Below are 15,166 nucleotides of genomic sequence, written 5' to 3' on the forward strand. Positions count from 1 at the left end.
TGTGGTGTAGGTCACAGACATGGCTTGGATCCCACGTCGCCATGGCTGTGGTCTCAGCTGCAGCTCTGATTAAACCCCTAGCCTGGGAACTTCGATATGCTACAGGTGCAGCCATTAAAAAAAAAAAAAGGAAGAAAGAAAAAAGAAAAGAAAAGGAAAAAAGAGTGGAAGAAGATATTCCACTGTATGAGAGGAATATTCTGAGAAATCAGACCTCTCATCTGATGTGCTCCTTCTTTCATCTTTCCCTTCAAGGACTGAGTAAGAGATCTGGCAATGCTGGCCAGGGGCAACAGAGAAGGGGGTTTCTACATGGAGACCCCCAACATTGACAGGGGACCAGCTGGGCACCAATTTGAAGCAGGTGTCACACCCTGGAGAGGCTGACTTGGCTGCTAACACCAGCTTGGGTCCTGGCTCTTGGGGGCCATTGCCTTGGTCTCCTAAGATCTATGGGGGGAAGAGAGAGGGGCTGTATTCTTATGTGGACAAGAGGATTCTCTTCCCATCTGTCTGCATGTTGGCAGAATTCAGGTTTTTTTTGTTTTGTTTTGTTTTTTTTTTTTTTTAAGGGCTGCACTCAAGGCATATGGAAGTTCCCAGGCTAGGGTCTGAGCTGGAGCTGCAGCTGCTGACCTACACCACAGCCATAGCAACACTGGACCCTTCACCCACTGAGCGAGGCCAGGCATCAAACCCTCATCCTCATGGATATTAGTTGGGTTTGTTGCAGCTGAGCCACAATGGGAACTCCAGAATTCATTTCTTTATGGCTGTCAGGCTCATACTGGTTGGCTTCCGACAGGCTCTGCCGTTTCCATACCTGCCCTCTACGTCTTCTTTGAAAAGGCTCACCCAACTGGTCAGGCCCATCCTGGCACAACCTGCCTCTCGATCCACTTGATGTCTATAGAGTTGGGTTCAACGTAATCTCAGCTGAAAATGGCAACTGCTAAAGAAAGACCTCTGCTCCACACCGAAACCCAAGCACTGGACGGACCTCCACCACAGGAAAGGCCATACCTACACTCAAAGGCTGGGATTCTACAGAACCAATAATCTTGGGGGGGGGGGCCTTCCTCTGTGCTCCCCTACAGTAACCAATAATGAGATCTTCTCTCCCAGATGCTAGGCCATGCCGAACAGGCCTGAGAAAATCAGCTTGGGAGAGTCCCGAAGTGGCTCAGTGGTAATGAACAAAAAGGGTATCCATGAGGATACGAATTCAATCCCTGGCCTCGCTCCGTGGGTTAAGGATCCAGCGTTGCTGTGGGCTGTGGTGTAAGTCAAGGAAGTGGCTTGGATCTGGCATTGCTGTGGCTGTGGTGTAGGCCGGCAGCTGCAGCTGCAATTTGACCCCTTGCCTGGGAACGTCCATATACCATGGGTGAGGCCCTAAAAAAAGAAAAGAAAAATCCATTTGTCTACGACGTGAACAAAGGCCATTTGGTTGTAAAGGTCACCTTTCTTCCTACCTTCCCCCAGAAGACTTAATTAAGCTGCAGACACCGAAAGGAGAGGTTTTGCTGGCGACTAAGAAATGAGGAGCCTGTGGAAGAATCGGGGTCCTCTGTCCACTGTTTAAAAAGCTGTTCTTGGGGACTGCCTTATTTCCAGTTAACTCAGCCATTCAGTGCAATGGACAGAATGTGTATGTTCCCCCCAATTTATAGGTGGAACCCTGACCCCCGTGGCATGGTGTGAGGGGTTGGGGTCTCTGGCAGGTGAACAGGTTCTGAGCCCTCATGATGGAATTGGGGTCCTTGTAAAGGAGGCCCCAGAGAGACCTCTTGCTCCTGCCCCCCACCACGTGAAGACCCAGCAATGAGACGGCCATCCATGAGCCAGGAAGTGGGGGGTCTGCCCCAGACAGTGAATCTGCTGCTGCCTTGACCTGGGACTTGAAGCCTCCAGGGCTGCAAGAAATACATGTTCATAATGAAGCTGCCCAGCCTGTGGTACTTGTGTGCTAGCAGCCTAAACAAAGACCTTCTGATTCAGCAGAGAGCTCCTAACTCTTGGAGGATAGGTTACTGTATTTGTCCAAGAGAGGGAAATGAAAGAAGATTATGTACTGTTTGCATTTATGGCCGAGGCTTTTAACCATCACAGAAGATGTGGAGTGAAGCTCTCAGGTACTAGGCATGATGCAGGAATGGGAATCCAGAGGATAAACTGGAATTTCAGACCTGAAAAGGACCATATATGCAGTTCAACTCAAGTACCGTCATGCAAGATGAAGCAGCTGAAACCCTGCCATCATGGGGCTGCCCGCTGGTGTCCTGGGGGCGGGGGGGTTGGGGTGGAGCATGACCCCCAGCCTCAGAATCCCAGTCCCCTGAGTGGTCCGTTCTGCTTCTGTCCCCTGTGGCTTATAGATGACAACACCGATCCACCAGGAACCTGCACTGCCAGGGCGTACAAAGCCTCGGAGTTGGAAAGGAACAGAGCCCAATCTTTCCATGAAACGGCAATGTATCTGCACATGCAATTTTCTGAGCACAGTTCTAGCTTTCCAGCCTCCAGAGGGACAACACAAGACTGACCAACCCTAAGTCAACAATACTGACGACAGCAACAACTTACTTCATAAGAAGAGCCAAGTCAAATCATAACAGGACAGGGAGGTCCCGCTGCGACTTGGGGGAAATGAACCTGACTAGTATCCATGAGGATGTCCGCTCAATCCCTGGCCTCGCTCAGTGGGTCAGGGAGCCAGCGTGGCCATGAGCTGCAGTATATGTTGCAGCTGTAGCTCCAATTCAACCCTAGCCTGGGAACTTCCACATGCTGCAGGTGCAGCCCTAGAAAAAAGCAAAAATAAAATGTATCAGGACAACTGAAGCTGAACGAAGGTGGGAGGGGGTATTACACATGGATGCATGGAAACGGTTAGAGTCCCTCTGGTCTAGAAGGATGGAAAGTACAGAGATTTATCTACTCAGCAAATAGGACCCCCTGGTTCCCTCCTATCCATTCAGCCTCGACCGAGCACGGGTTCTAGGTACCTCTGGTCCTTGTCCTGGACTCAGCTTCAGGCCAGCCTTCAACCTGATTCTACCAGCCTTGTGTTTCAGTGCCCACTGGTGGGAATACCACCTCACCAGTGGACCCGGTTCTCTACCCTGCCCTGTACCATCTCACACGCCTGGGTTAAAAAGGAAGCCCTGTCCTCTTCTTCCCGCCGCAAATATTTTCTTGCAAACTTGCCTCATCTCTCGGTTTCTCCCAAACATCGGTTTTGTTTTCTTTTTCTTTTTTTGGTCTTTTTGCCTTTTCTAGGGCCGCTCCTGTGGCATGTGGAGATTCCCAGGCTAGGGGTCTAATTGGAGCTGTAGCTGCGGGCCTACACCAGAGCCACAGCAATGTGGGATCCGAGCCGTGTCTTCGACCTACACCACAGCTCATGGCAATGCCGGATCCTTAACCCACTGAGCGAGGCCAGGGATGGAACCCGCCACCTCATGGTTCCTAGCTGGATTCATTCACCACAGAGCCACGACAGAAACTCCTAATTTTTTTTTTTTTTTTAAACCAACAAAGTCCTCCTTCTAAGCCATGGCGATCAACCTTGACCATGTACTTGAATCTCCTTGAAGTGCTTTTTCATGCAGATACTCTTTGCAGCAACATGGATGGACCGGGAGGGGTATCATGCAAAGTGAAGTCAGAGAAAGACAGATACTTATGACATCAGTTATATGTGGAATCTAAAAGAATACAACAAACTAAGTATAAGAAGAACAAAGCAGACTCACAGATCTAGAGAACAAGCCAGTGGTAACCAGCGGGGGGAGGGGCAGGGGAGGGGAGGGGAGTAAGAGGTACAGACTCTTAGGTATAAAATATGCCACAAAGAGATACTGTGCAACACGGAGAATATAGCCAATACTTTATAATAACGACACATGCAATAGAACGTTTCAAAGTAGGGAGTCACGATGGTAGATACCTGCAACGGACATAAACTGTGCAGCAACTAGACTTCAACACACAAAATAGGTTTTAAACGAAAAAGAGTAGTGAAACCACTCACTGCTGAGTTCACGCCCTCGTGCCCACCTGTCCCACCCCGAGTCCCTGACTGAGGCGGGGGCATCTCGAGTGGGGCTGAGAATGTGCACTTCCAAGAGGCTCCTGGGAGGAGGTGAGGCAGCTGGGCTGGAACCACACAGTGGGCGCCAGGAGGCTCCCAGGCAGGATGGCGTCCCCGGTCGTGCATCCTGCTGTCTGTTCTCTCTGGTTTCAACCGCCTGGTTTCTGCAGCCTCCCCTCTGCCAGCATCAGCCTAGGGAGCTAACCGTCTCTACGTGGTCCTAGCGGGTACCCGTACGCCTGCCCCCTCAACCTTAGGCAGCATGACCGCTGTCCCACCCACGGGGAAGGCGGGCTTGGGGCTGCGGAAGAACAGAGCTCCGCACAGAGCTTACCTACCAAAGGCCGCCGGCTCAGTCCTTTCTGCCTCCGCTTCTTCTCTTCGTTCCCGCCATACTCTCAGACCAAAGGTATAAAAGTCAAAGGGTGTCCTTTTAGAATCGGGCTCCTGACCAACGCCAGCTTCCTCTCTTCTTCCCACGGCTTCCCAGCGCGCCGAGGGCTCCCAGGCGGCCCACGAGGCGCGCGGCAGGGCTCAGCGACGTGGAACGCGGCACGGTCAGCTCTTCCTCGTGCATCCAGGACCACGTCCCCACGGCTCTTACACTGCCCTCAGCCAGCGTCCCTCTGCCCTGGCCGGGGGCAGGAGCAGCGTTTGAAGACGGATCCAGATTCCCCGCTTTTCCTGATTGGCAGGTGGCGTTCCCCAGAGGTATTAGCGCGCCTAATGGATCCAGGTGGCCGCGGTCTGGAAATGAGCCACGAAATGAGCAATGAGGGGTGAGGAGGGGGCGGCTGTGCCCTGTGTGGGCTGCACAGGTGTCCTTTATGGAATTATAATTGGTATTTCCTGGGTGGCTTTTGACCTTATGACCCCTGTACATTCAAACGGACCCTCTGCGCTTAGGGTGGACTTTATGGTAAGTTGGGAAATAACATTTACTCACAGAAACCCAGCAGGTGAACAGTCTCACGCTTATTAGCTCACCGACAGTTGAGAAATGTGTGTCGAGAGCAGCAGTCTCTGTCTGCAGCTACGCAGAGCAACGCCCGTCTTGCAAGGAGAATTACAGCGGGAGAAAGGACCTGTGCCTTCGTGGGAAAGCCGTTCCGTGACTCTGTGCACGAGGCGATGGCAGGGCTGGTGTGTCAGCTCCCACCCTACCTCCCGCCCCAGCCAAGAGAGACACACGTTGAGACCTCCTGGCTCTCTGCAAACGGCAGGGGAAGGAACAACCAAAGAGGAGATGTTGAAGATGCTCCTTTTATCCCTCCAGAAACTGGACCAGGCAGTTAAACGTCACCCAAACTCCATTCTCACTCAGTCCAAGGCAGCACGCTGCCATTTCCTGGTGGCCCGCTGTGGGTACCCCCCCCCAACCTGATTCGTTGTCAGAGCAAAATGCCCTACTTAAGTGTTGGGAGCACATGTTTCAGTTTCCTACTTTTGATCTGTGTTCGTTGTACCCCCATTGTGTCATCAGAGCCCACTGAGCTAGGCAAGACGAATGGAAATGTTACCCAACTAGCTTGCATTCAAAAAACAAAACCAAACAAAACCAATGAGCCTAGTTTTTAAGGTTTATCATTAAGTCCTGTCTGTGTATATATATATACACACACACACATACATATATATACACACATACATATAATACGTATACACACACTTATATACATGTTATAGATATGTTAATGATATATATGTTACTTCCAATAGGTAATATATTTACTGAAAGTAGCCTGTATCACAATTTTTTTACCCTAAACACCTTACCACAGAATTAAACCATCACAAATATGTAACCCACTTTTTTTTTTTCTTTTTACAGCCATATCCAGGGCATATGGATGTTCCCAGGCTGGGGATGGAATTGGAGCTGCTACTGCTAGCCTACACCACAGCCACAGCAATGCCAGATCCTTAACCCGCTGAGCAAGGCCAGGGATCGAATCCATGTCCTCATGGATGCTAGTTGGGTTCATAACCCCTGAACCACAGGAGGAACTCTTTAATGCAGGGTTTGAACAAATGAATAATTTAATCTCTCTGCTGGGTGGTTAATTCCAATCTTTTCCCCTCTTCCGTGGACAAATTTATCTTTATTTGGAAACAGGATGGAAATATGCATCCCGGCTGGCTGAGGATGTTGGGGCTTAGCATGGAAAGTCCTGCATCCAGAGAGTCAGATGGGTGGGGAGCCGACTTGAAAAGACTATGCTTTCAACGTTTTTACATTGCTTTTCCTCAATTCTTGATACTTTCTTGCCCCTACCCAACCCCCTGTGTTCCTGTTTATATGTCTCCGACTTGTTCTAGCTACAGAAGTGAAACATATGTTTCATCCACTGAATGAAAGCCCCTAGGAGTACTAGGTATCTACCTGAACTTACCACATCCTTTAGAGAAACTGTGCCAGTTAGAGGAATATTTCTTCACTCATCCATTGACAGACACTTGGGTGGTTTCCATGAATTGGCTGTTGATGTACATAGTGCTGCAATGCACACAGGGGTGCAGGTGTCTTTTCAAGATAGTAATTTTGTCTTCGTTGGATAAACACCCAGGAGTGGGATGGCTGCATCATACAGTGATTGTATTTTTAATTTCTGGAGGTACCTCCGTACTGTTCTCCGTGGTGGCTGCACCAAATTACATTCCCACCAGCAGTGCACAAAGCTTCCCATTTCTCCTCATCCTTGCCAACATTGGTTATCTTGTATCTTTTTTTTTTTATAAAGGTCGTTCTAACAGGTGCGAGGTGATAGCTTACTCTGGTTTCAATTTGCATTTCCCCGATGATTAGTGATGTTGAACACAATTTCATGAATCTGTTGGCCATTTGTGTGTCTTCTTTGGGAAAATGTCTATTCAGATTTTCCTTTGATGCTCATTTTTAACAGATTCATTAGCTCTTCAGGCTAAGTCCAGAAAAGATGCAACACCTGCTTTGCTGGTCTACATGCCTCAGCTTGTTGGACACACACGAAAAGAAGCATCCCCAGTGACCCAAGCTTGATCCCTTAATCAAAAGAGTGCCTTCCCAAATGGAATATTTTAGTTTTTTATCCGATCTTCACTTTGCTTATTTTCCCGAGGTGAAATGCTATTCATACATCCCCAACTCAAACTACTTTTTCTGATGTCGCTAAGGAAAAAAGTTATAAATATCAGCAGGAGAATGCAAATATTGGCATGCCGTTGCTCTTCCACTGATTTTGACCTACAGAGAATATCAATTGCACATAGTTCAACCCAGAAATAATTCAGTAACCTTGTCTGAAGTGGTTTGTATTGAATCAGGAAGTATCGATACATGGATTTACTCATTCTTTCCAGGAAGATGTATGAATATTCATCGTGGGCCCATAAATATGCTGTGTGGTATGCGTACAAAACAGGATGAAACACCATCTCTGCCCTACACGAAATATCCTGTATGGTTTGATTCTGGCATGTTCTAGAAAAGGTGTTGACATAAGGAAGGAAAAGAAGCTATGTAGACCCCTCTTCCACTGGTGTCGTAAAGTGTTTCTTTCTTTTTTAGGGCTGCACCTGCAGCATATGGAAGTTACTAGGCTCAGCATCAAAGTGGAGCTGTAGCCACTGGTCTACACCACAGCTCCAGCAACGCAGGATCTGAGCCATATCTGCATCCTACACCACAGCTCACAGCAACATCAGATCCTTTTTTTTTTTTTTTTTTTTTTTTTTTTTTGCTTTTTAGGGCCACATCCATGGCATATGGGGCCCTAAAAAGCCCCATTTTTCCTTTATAAATACATTTATACATTTTTCCTTTAGTAAATGCTGCTAACAGCCAAGGAGTAAAATGGGTTTTCAGGGGGAAGTGTTTGAACCCAGGCTAGGGGTCAAATCAGAACTGCAGCCGCTGGCCAACACCATAGCCACAGCAACGCCAGATCTGAGCCGTGTTTGTGACCTACATCACAGCTGACCACAATGCCAGATCCCTAACCCACTAAGCAAGGCCAGGGATCAAACCCATGTCCTCATGGATACAAGTCAGATCATTACCTCTGAGCCACAGTGGAAATCCACTAGTCAGATTCTTGACCCCCTGAGCCACAATGGGAACTCTGTGAAGGTTTGAGTATGGCCTCAGAGTATTTTAAGAACCCTGGAAAACATACACAGATTCTTTCTAATGTTCAGTTCAGGACCCCCAAATTACTACAGCATGAAGGAGTCAGGTTAGACATACGAAAGAACTTCCTAACGACAAGGCAAGCTCTTCTCCAGAAGCCCATACAGTGTTTTCCAGGAGAGGGTTAATCTCCACGCGGGTTCTTTTCGAGCACAGACAGGAGACAATAACATCTCAAGGATTCTTGGCTGAGTTCTGCGCTTCTCCAGTGCATCCCATTTTTGTTACTCCCCTGTCCCCGTGGGGACAAATAAAGATACGGAATAGAGCACTTTTACAACTTTGATTAACTTTACGTGGAAGGACGAGAGCATGCATTTGGAAGGTGAACTTGGTTTTGGGTTTGATGAGTATATTCAGGAGCGCCATAAAGAATAATGACCGTGCTACGGCAAACGGCTAAGGGCTGGCATGATGTCTCCGACGCTTCATTTTCTAGGGGGGGAAAGAGGCTGGATAACGATGAGTGTCTTTTATAAGGGGATTTCGTGGCTGCCTAACTGTGTTTTGATTTTCCAGGATTAGTGCTTGGTGCCATAATTGTAATTCCTCCTGATTGCAGACGGTACCACGGTTCCCCAGCTTCTTGATTCCTCCAGAGCGCCAGCCTCTGTCTTCTTTTCGGGCTGATTTGAAGGTAATGAAGCAATCTATATTTAGGTATTTTGCAGAGTTTTTTTTTTTTTTTTTTTTTGCGACATGTTAAGTATACATTTTTCCTTTAGTAAATGTGGCTAACAGCCAAGGAGTAAAATGGATTTTCAGGGGGAAGTGTTTGAATCCCGACCCAGGTGTCATCAGCTGCATCTTGCCTCCACGGCCCAACTCACTTTAGATGCTGGTGAAGGATAAATGGGGAGAGGGAGTGTATTTGTCAGTGTCTGCTCAAATGCCACCAGGTGTTTGATGGAGATGAAGTACAGTCAACACGTTAGGAGATGCCTCCCTTTCGACTTCAGTCATTTCTCTGTAGTCTTGTCTGAACACATAGAGGCCACCTTGGAAGCAGAAGCAGCCCCACAGGTTAGCAGGCCAGATGTAGGACCCTCATCTGGCAGTATAATGCGTCACAGGGATGTGTGCTTCTATACACCGAATCCCTGGCTCTCCTCTGTGTCCCTATTCAAGGTTCTCTCCTTTCCATGCTGACCTGATTTCTGTATTTGGTTTGTTTATCACACTGTTGGTTTATTTACGTATTTTTAATATATATATATATATATTTTAGGTGTCTTGCCAAGCCACCTGAAAACCTCTGTGGAAAGAGAGATGATGAATGTATGTAAGGATGTGAATGGTTGGGAGGAGAGGACGGGAAAAGGAGTAAATAAATGGATAGATGGATGGATGGATCTGAGGGTGGATGAAGGGACAGACGGAGAGCGTGGGAGAATCGGTAAATAAATGGATGGATCAGTGGGTGGGTTGATGGATGGCTGGATTTGTGGATGGATGAATGGGTAGATGGAAGAAAAGAAGGATGGGATGGGTGAATAAATGGTAGGTTTGTGGATGGGTGGATGGGTGGGTGGGTGGGTAGAAAGGTGGATTGGTGGTTGTAGGGGTAGATAGATGGGTGGCTGGATGGATGGAGAGACGGGTGGGGCTATAGGTAAGTGGGTGGACGGGTGAGTGGGTAAATGGATGGATAAGTAGATGTGTGCATGGATGGATAGATGGACAAGTGAATGGGCAGAAAAGTGGACTGGTGGATGGATCAGTGGATGGGTGGATAGAAGGATGAGGTGGATGGACAGATGGATAGAAGGATGGGTGGGCAAATGGACAGAAGGATGGGCAACTCAGGTCTATGGAGAGACAGATGGAATGATAGTGGGTGGATAAGTGTGTAGACGAATGAATAGATGAATGAAGCAAAAGAAACCTGAAAAAGCACACATTTCTGCCAGCAAATTTTGGGGGGAAATATCATGTTCTACCACGTGGTGACCTGTCTCATCCTCTTCTTCCTCTCCATCAGTCACTGCCGTTGCTTGCGTTCCGTTCTTCCTTCCTCAGCTCTCAAATGGATTCTCATTCTTCAGCTCTCTCTTTTCTCTGAGAAACACCTCCTTCTCCTGTTCTCCTCGCTCCTCCTGGAATTTTAGGCACCCCCTTTTCTCTATGCCCCAATCATCTCGACTCTAACCTTCTTATAGCACATACCGTACCTTCTGTCATTGTTCTGTCTCCTTTGACAAAGCCTCCTTGAGGCTCTCGTTTTGCCTTGGTATTCCCGGTGCTAGGCATGGTGCTTTGCACGTTGCAGGAACAGAAGCCAGGAGTTATTATGCTCTTCCTGCCGACTAAGTCTGTCCCATGTACGTCACACACACTGTGTCATTTTTATCCCCGTAACAACCTTAAGTGGTAGATGTTCCTGTGATGCTCCTTTACAATTAAGAAAGTTCATGAACGTGCAGAGGGGTTTGGGGACTTGCCTAAGATCACCAAGCTGGTAAGTGGTGCAAAGGAGAGAGAAATCTAGGCAGTCTGACTGTAGGGTATGCATTCTTTAAAGATGTTACTGTCCCAAATGGGGTGAAAATTCAGTCTTGGGATGTGAAAAGAGTCATACTTGGACTTCCTGCTGTGGTCCAATGGGATTGGTGACATCTTGGAACTGGTATGCAGGTTCAATCCCTGGCCAGGCACAGTGGGTTAAGGGTCCTTAGTTGTCACAGCTGTGTCTTAAGTCATAACTGCGGTTTAGATCTGATCCCTGGCCCGGGAGCTCCATATGCTGCAGAGTGGCCAAAAAAGGAGAGGAAAGGAAATAAAATAGTTAAAAATCTGTGTATTTAAAACAAAACAAAACAAACCTGTGCATTAAAAAAAAAAAAAAGAATCATACTGATTTTATGTACAGAGTTCAGAAATATAGAAGAGAGAAGCAGTATATTTGTTAAAACTTCATCAAGGGTGGATTTGGAACAGGTGTGTGGAAAAGCACTTTCGGGTCCAATTGTGGAAAAGGGCTGAGAAGCACTGGCTTATACCACTCGCGTCCAGCTGTCATGCTGTCTTGTCTCTTGCGAGGAGATGGATAAGGTGGGTTCACCAAGGCAAGGACCGTAACTTCAAGTTGGTGGACTTGGGGCGTGCCATGAGCAGACTCCAAGATAAGCCTACCTCCTGATTTATCCTGTTTCATCCCTTCCTTTGCACGTGGACTCCCCTGGTGCCTTGATTCTAAGCAATACAGCAAAGATGGGTTGTCATTCTTGTGATTAGGTGACATCCAAGGGTGACTTCTGTCTTTCCAGCAGATCCTTTCTCTTGTGCTGGACTTTGGAGAAATAGGCAACCGTATGGAGAAGTCAAGAGAAGAGCTGTACCCAGAGGACAGCTCCAGGTAACAGCCATCCCTAAATCCCTGGGCTCCAGCTAACAGCCATCCCTAAATCGTCAGGACTCAAAAATCCTGACGACAGTCAGGTGACTCTGGAAGCTCATCCTTCAACAACATCCAAGTCTTTGGATGAAACCACTGTCCTAGCTGACCCCCTGGCTACAACCTCATGACACCCAGTGGGAGCTGCACTGGGGGGCCTGACCCTGAGAGACAGACTCCGCATGTGATAAGTGTGTGCTATTTTCAGCCAGTGATCTTCTAGGAATGTGTTACACAGCAAGAGATCACGAAGACAAGGAGTTTAAGTCCTTGGCTTGGAAAGAATGTATACGCGTATGTGTACCTGGATCACTTTGCTGTACAGTAGAAAACTGACAGAACACTGTCAACCAGCTAAATGGAAAAACTAAAAATCTTTATTAAAAAAAATAAATAAATTCCTTGGCTTGGAACCACAAGAAAGTCAGATCCAAGACATCTCTGTAAACTGGAAGTGGGTTCTGTGAGATTATTTTCCCTTCCCATGACAACAGCTACACAGATTGGAAAGTTACATTTGCAAAAGGTTATGTTGGACTTGAGGTGTGGGGAGAACCCAGGGTTTAGTTGGGAAGTTGGGAAGTTAAATAGTTTGAGGTTGTCTTTCACAACAGTGGCTACGTTGCTTTGTGTGTGTTTCACACGTCACTCCGTGACAGGTGTTTTTATGTAGCGATGGCTGTGTGCTCAGCTAGCTAGGGTGCTGTTTGATTTGGGAGAGCAGCAACCCCTGAGAGATGCTAGTCAGCCACCTTCCCAGGGGTATATGTAGGTAAGGACAAATGACACACAGGCTCCCATGTGTTGGAATAGTTTGTGACTCAGACAGAAGCCAGCAGGAGCATTTCCCGAGGAGAGAGTCTCCGGGTTGATCTAAAGTGAAATGAGAGTGGGAGGGAGGGAGGCTCTAGGTTTTATTGTGTCGGGGGCTGAGCCAGGGTAAGCATCCCTACATGCCCGAGAGTTGGATTTTCCTGGCTTGAATTTTCCTAACGCCTTCTGGGAAAGTAGCTCCTGACTTTTTTTTTTTTTTTATTGGATTGTCCAGAGGTAGGACAAAAGAGAATGCGGGGGAGGGTTGGCTTTGAAAGCTATCAGTAATCAAACCACAAAAAAGGGAGTCACTACTCAGTGGGTTAAGGATCTGGCTTTGCTGTTAGCCATGGTGTAGGTCACAGATGTGGCTCGAATCTGCTGTGAGATGTGGCATAGGCGGTGGCTGCAGCTCCAATTTGGCCCCCAGCCTGGGAACTTCCATATGCTGCAGGTGTGGCCCTAAAAAGCAAAAAAAAAAAAAAAAAAAAAAAAAAAGGGTGTCACGTATCTTTTTCTGGGGAACTCCTACTCAACCTTCAAGACCCAGCTGAAATGTTCCTTTCTCTGATGCACCCAAGCAGAAACTTAACTCATAGGGGTTATTCTCTCCCCTGACCCCCTAAATCTTGGTAAAAGTCTTTACCTTGTTTTTTGTTTTTTGTTGCTGTTGTTGTTGTTACTTTATTTATTTATTTTTGCTTTTTAGGGCCACACTTGCGGGCATATGGAGGTTTCCAGGCGAGGGATCTAATTGAAGAAGCTACAGCTGCCCGCCTACACCATAGGCACAGCAACGCCAGATCCGAGTTGTGTCTGTGACTCACACCACAGCTCACGGCAATGCCAGATCCTTAACGCACTGAACGAGGCCAGGGATTGAACCGCAACCTCATGATTCCTAGTCGGATTCATTTCCTCTGTGCCACAGTGGGAACTCCATCTTGGTTTTTTTTTTTTTTTTTTTTTTTTTTTTAAATAGAGTCAGACCCTTGACTACAGTGGTCACCTAGCAACAGGATACATTGAAACAGTCAGTATGATACATGGTGTAACTGATTAGCATGGGCGACATGATCAAGCGTTGGTCTAGACTTCACCCACATGCAAGGATTCATAGGATCACTGTTGAGACCCCAACACAAGCACAAGGGTAGACCTGCCAGCAGAATCCGGATGTGGAATCCTGGACGTAAATCTAAATGTCACTGTCATCCTGCTGGCCATTTTCTATTTCTGTCCTTAAGATAAGGTCACCACAGGCCCTGACTTGCCTGTGATAGTCTTGATTTACACCTGCTTCTCCAGAGGACTGATTACCAGTGTTTCCTTTCTGAAACGTCCCAGCTTGGTTGAAAGATGGGAAGCCTTCCCTCCCAGCCTCTGTGTTCCAAGGAATCACCACAATCCACACCAGTATTGTGAAGAACCAAGAAGCAATGGGTTTCTTCCCACCACAATCAAACTTTCCGTCTAAAGCAAAGACTTTCAAAATGGGCAGAAGGTCTAAACAGACATTTCCCCAAAGAAGACAGACAGATGGCCAAAAACCACACGAAAATATGCTCAGCATCGCTCATTATAGAGAAATGCAAATCAAAACTACCGTGAGGTACCACCTTACACCAGTCAGAATGGCTGTCATCAAAAAGTCTACAAACTACAAACATTAGATAAATGCTGGAGAGGGCTCAGAAAAAAGGGAACCCTCCTGCACCATTGGTGGGAATGTAAACTGGATGCAGCCAGTATGGAGAACACTGCGGAGGTTCCTCAAAAAACTAAAAACAGAACCACCATATGATCCAGCAATCCCACTCCTGGGCATCTATCCGGAGAAAAGTATAATTTGAAAATATACATGCAGCCTAATGTTCATTGCAGCACTATTTCCAACAGCCAAGACATGGAAACAACGCAAGCGTTCTTTGACAGAGGATTGGATAAAGACGTATGTATACATACACAATGGAATATTGCTCAGCCATATAAAAGAACAAAATAAAGCCATTTGCAGCATCATGGATGCAACTAGAGATTGTCATACTAAGTACATCAGAAAGAGAAACACAAACATCATATGATAGCACTAATATGGGGAATCTACAAAAAGGATATAAATGAACTTATCTGTAGAGCAGAAACAGACTCACAGACTTTGAAAACAAATTTATAGTTACCAAAGGGAACAGGTGGGGGAGGGATGGACTCGGGGTTTGGGACCGGCATATGCACACTGAGGTCTATGGAATAATTGGCCAACAGGGACCTGCTTTCTAGCACAGGGAACTCTACTGAATATTCTGAGATCATCTATTTTGGAAAAGAATCTGAATGAGAATGGATGTGTTACATGTATAACTAAATCACTTTGTACAGCAGGAATGATCGCAATATTGCAAATCAACTCTACCTCAATAAAACTTTTTTAAAAATGAAAAAAAAAAATACAGCAATGCAGTTCAGGGTTAATTGTGATTACGCTCAAAGGATGATTTAGCTGCTTCAAGCCTGAAGAGCTGTTTCACTGGGAAGAACACCTGGGCTCAAGATCTCAGGGGTCTTCAAACATAACAGCAAAAGCCCTTTTGTCTATTTGTCACCATCAAGCCAGAAAAATTGCCTGGTGAGGCAGAACAGGTAACATTATGCCCAATTTAGAGATAAGGAAGCTGAGGCTCGGAAGGGCAGGTGG

General features: G+C 46.9%; 1 long non-coding RNA gene across 6 annotated transcripts in view; it reads right to left on the reverse strand.

The window, feature by feature from the left end:
- Positions 1–15,166, reverse strand: part of LOC106506881 — a 120,916-nt gene that overhangs the window by 92,138 nt on the left and 13,612 nt on the right. For 4 of the 6 annotated variants that reach the window (XR_002340813.1, XR_002340811.1, XR_002340815.1 and 1 more), the window contains one exon: positions 3,467–4,843. This is a non-coding gene — a long non-coding RNA (uncharacterized LOC106506881). Of the gene's footprint in view, positions 1–1,300; positions 2,190–3,466; positions 4,844–15,166 lie in introns of those variants that run through there. The other 2 variants (XR_002340814.1, XR_002340812.1) reach the window with 2 other exon arrangements.

The sequence above is a fragment of the Sus scrofa genome, chromosome X (assembly GCF_000003025.6).
Source record: "Sus scrofa isolate TJ Tabasco breed Duroc chromosome X, Sscrofa11.1, whole genome shotgun sequence".
Taxonomy (NCBI): Eukaryota; Metazoa; Chordata; class Mammalia; order Artiodactyla; family Suidae; genus Sus; species Sus scrofa.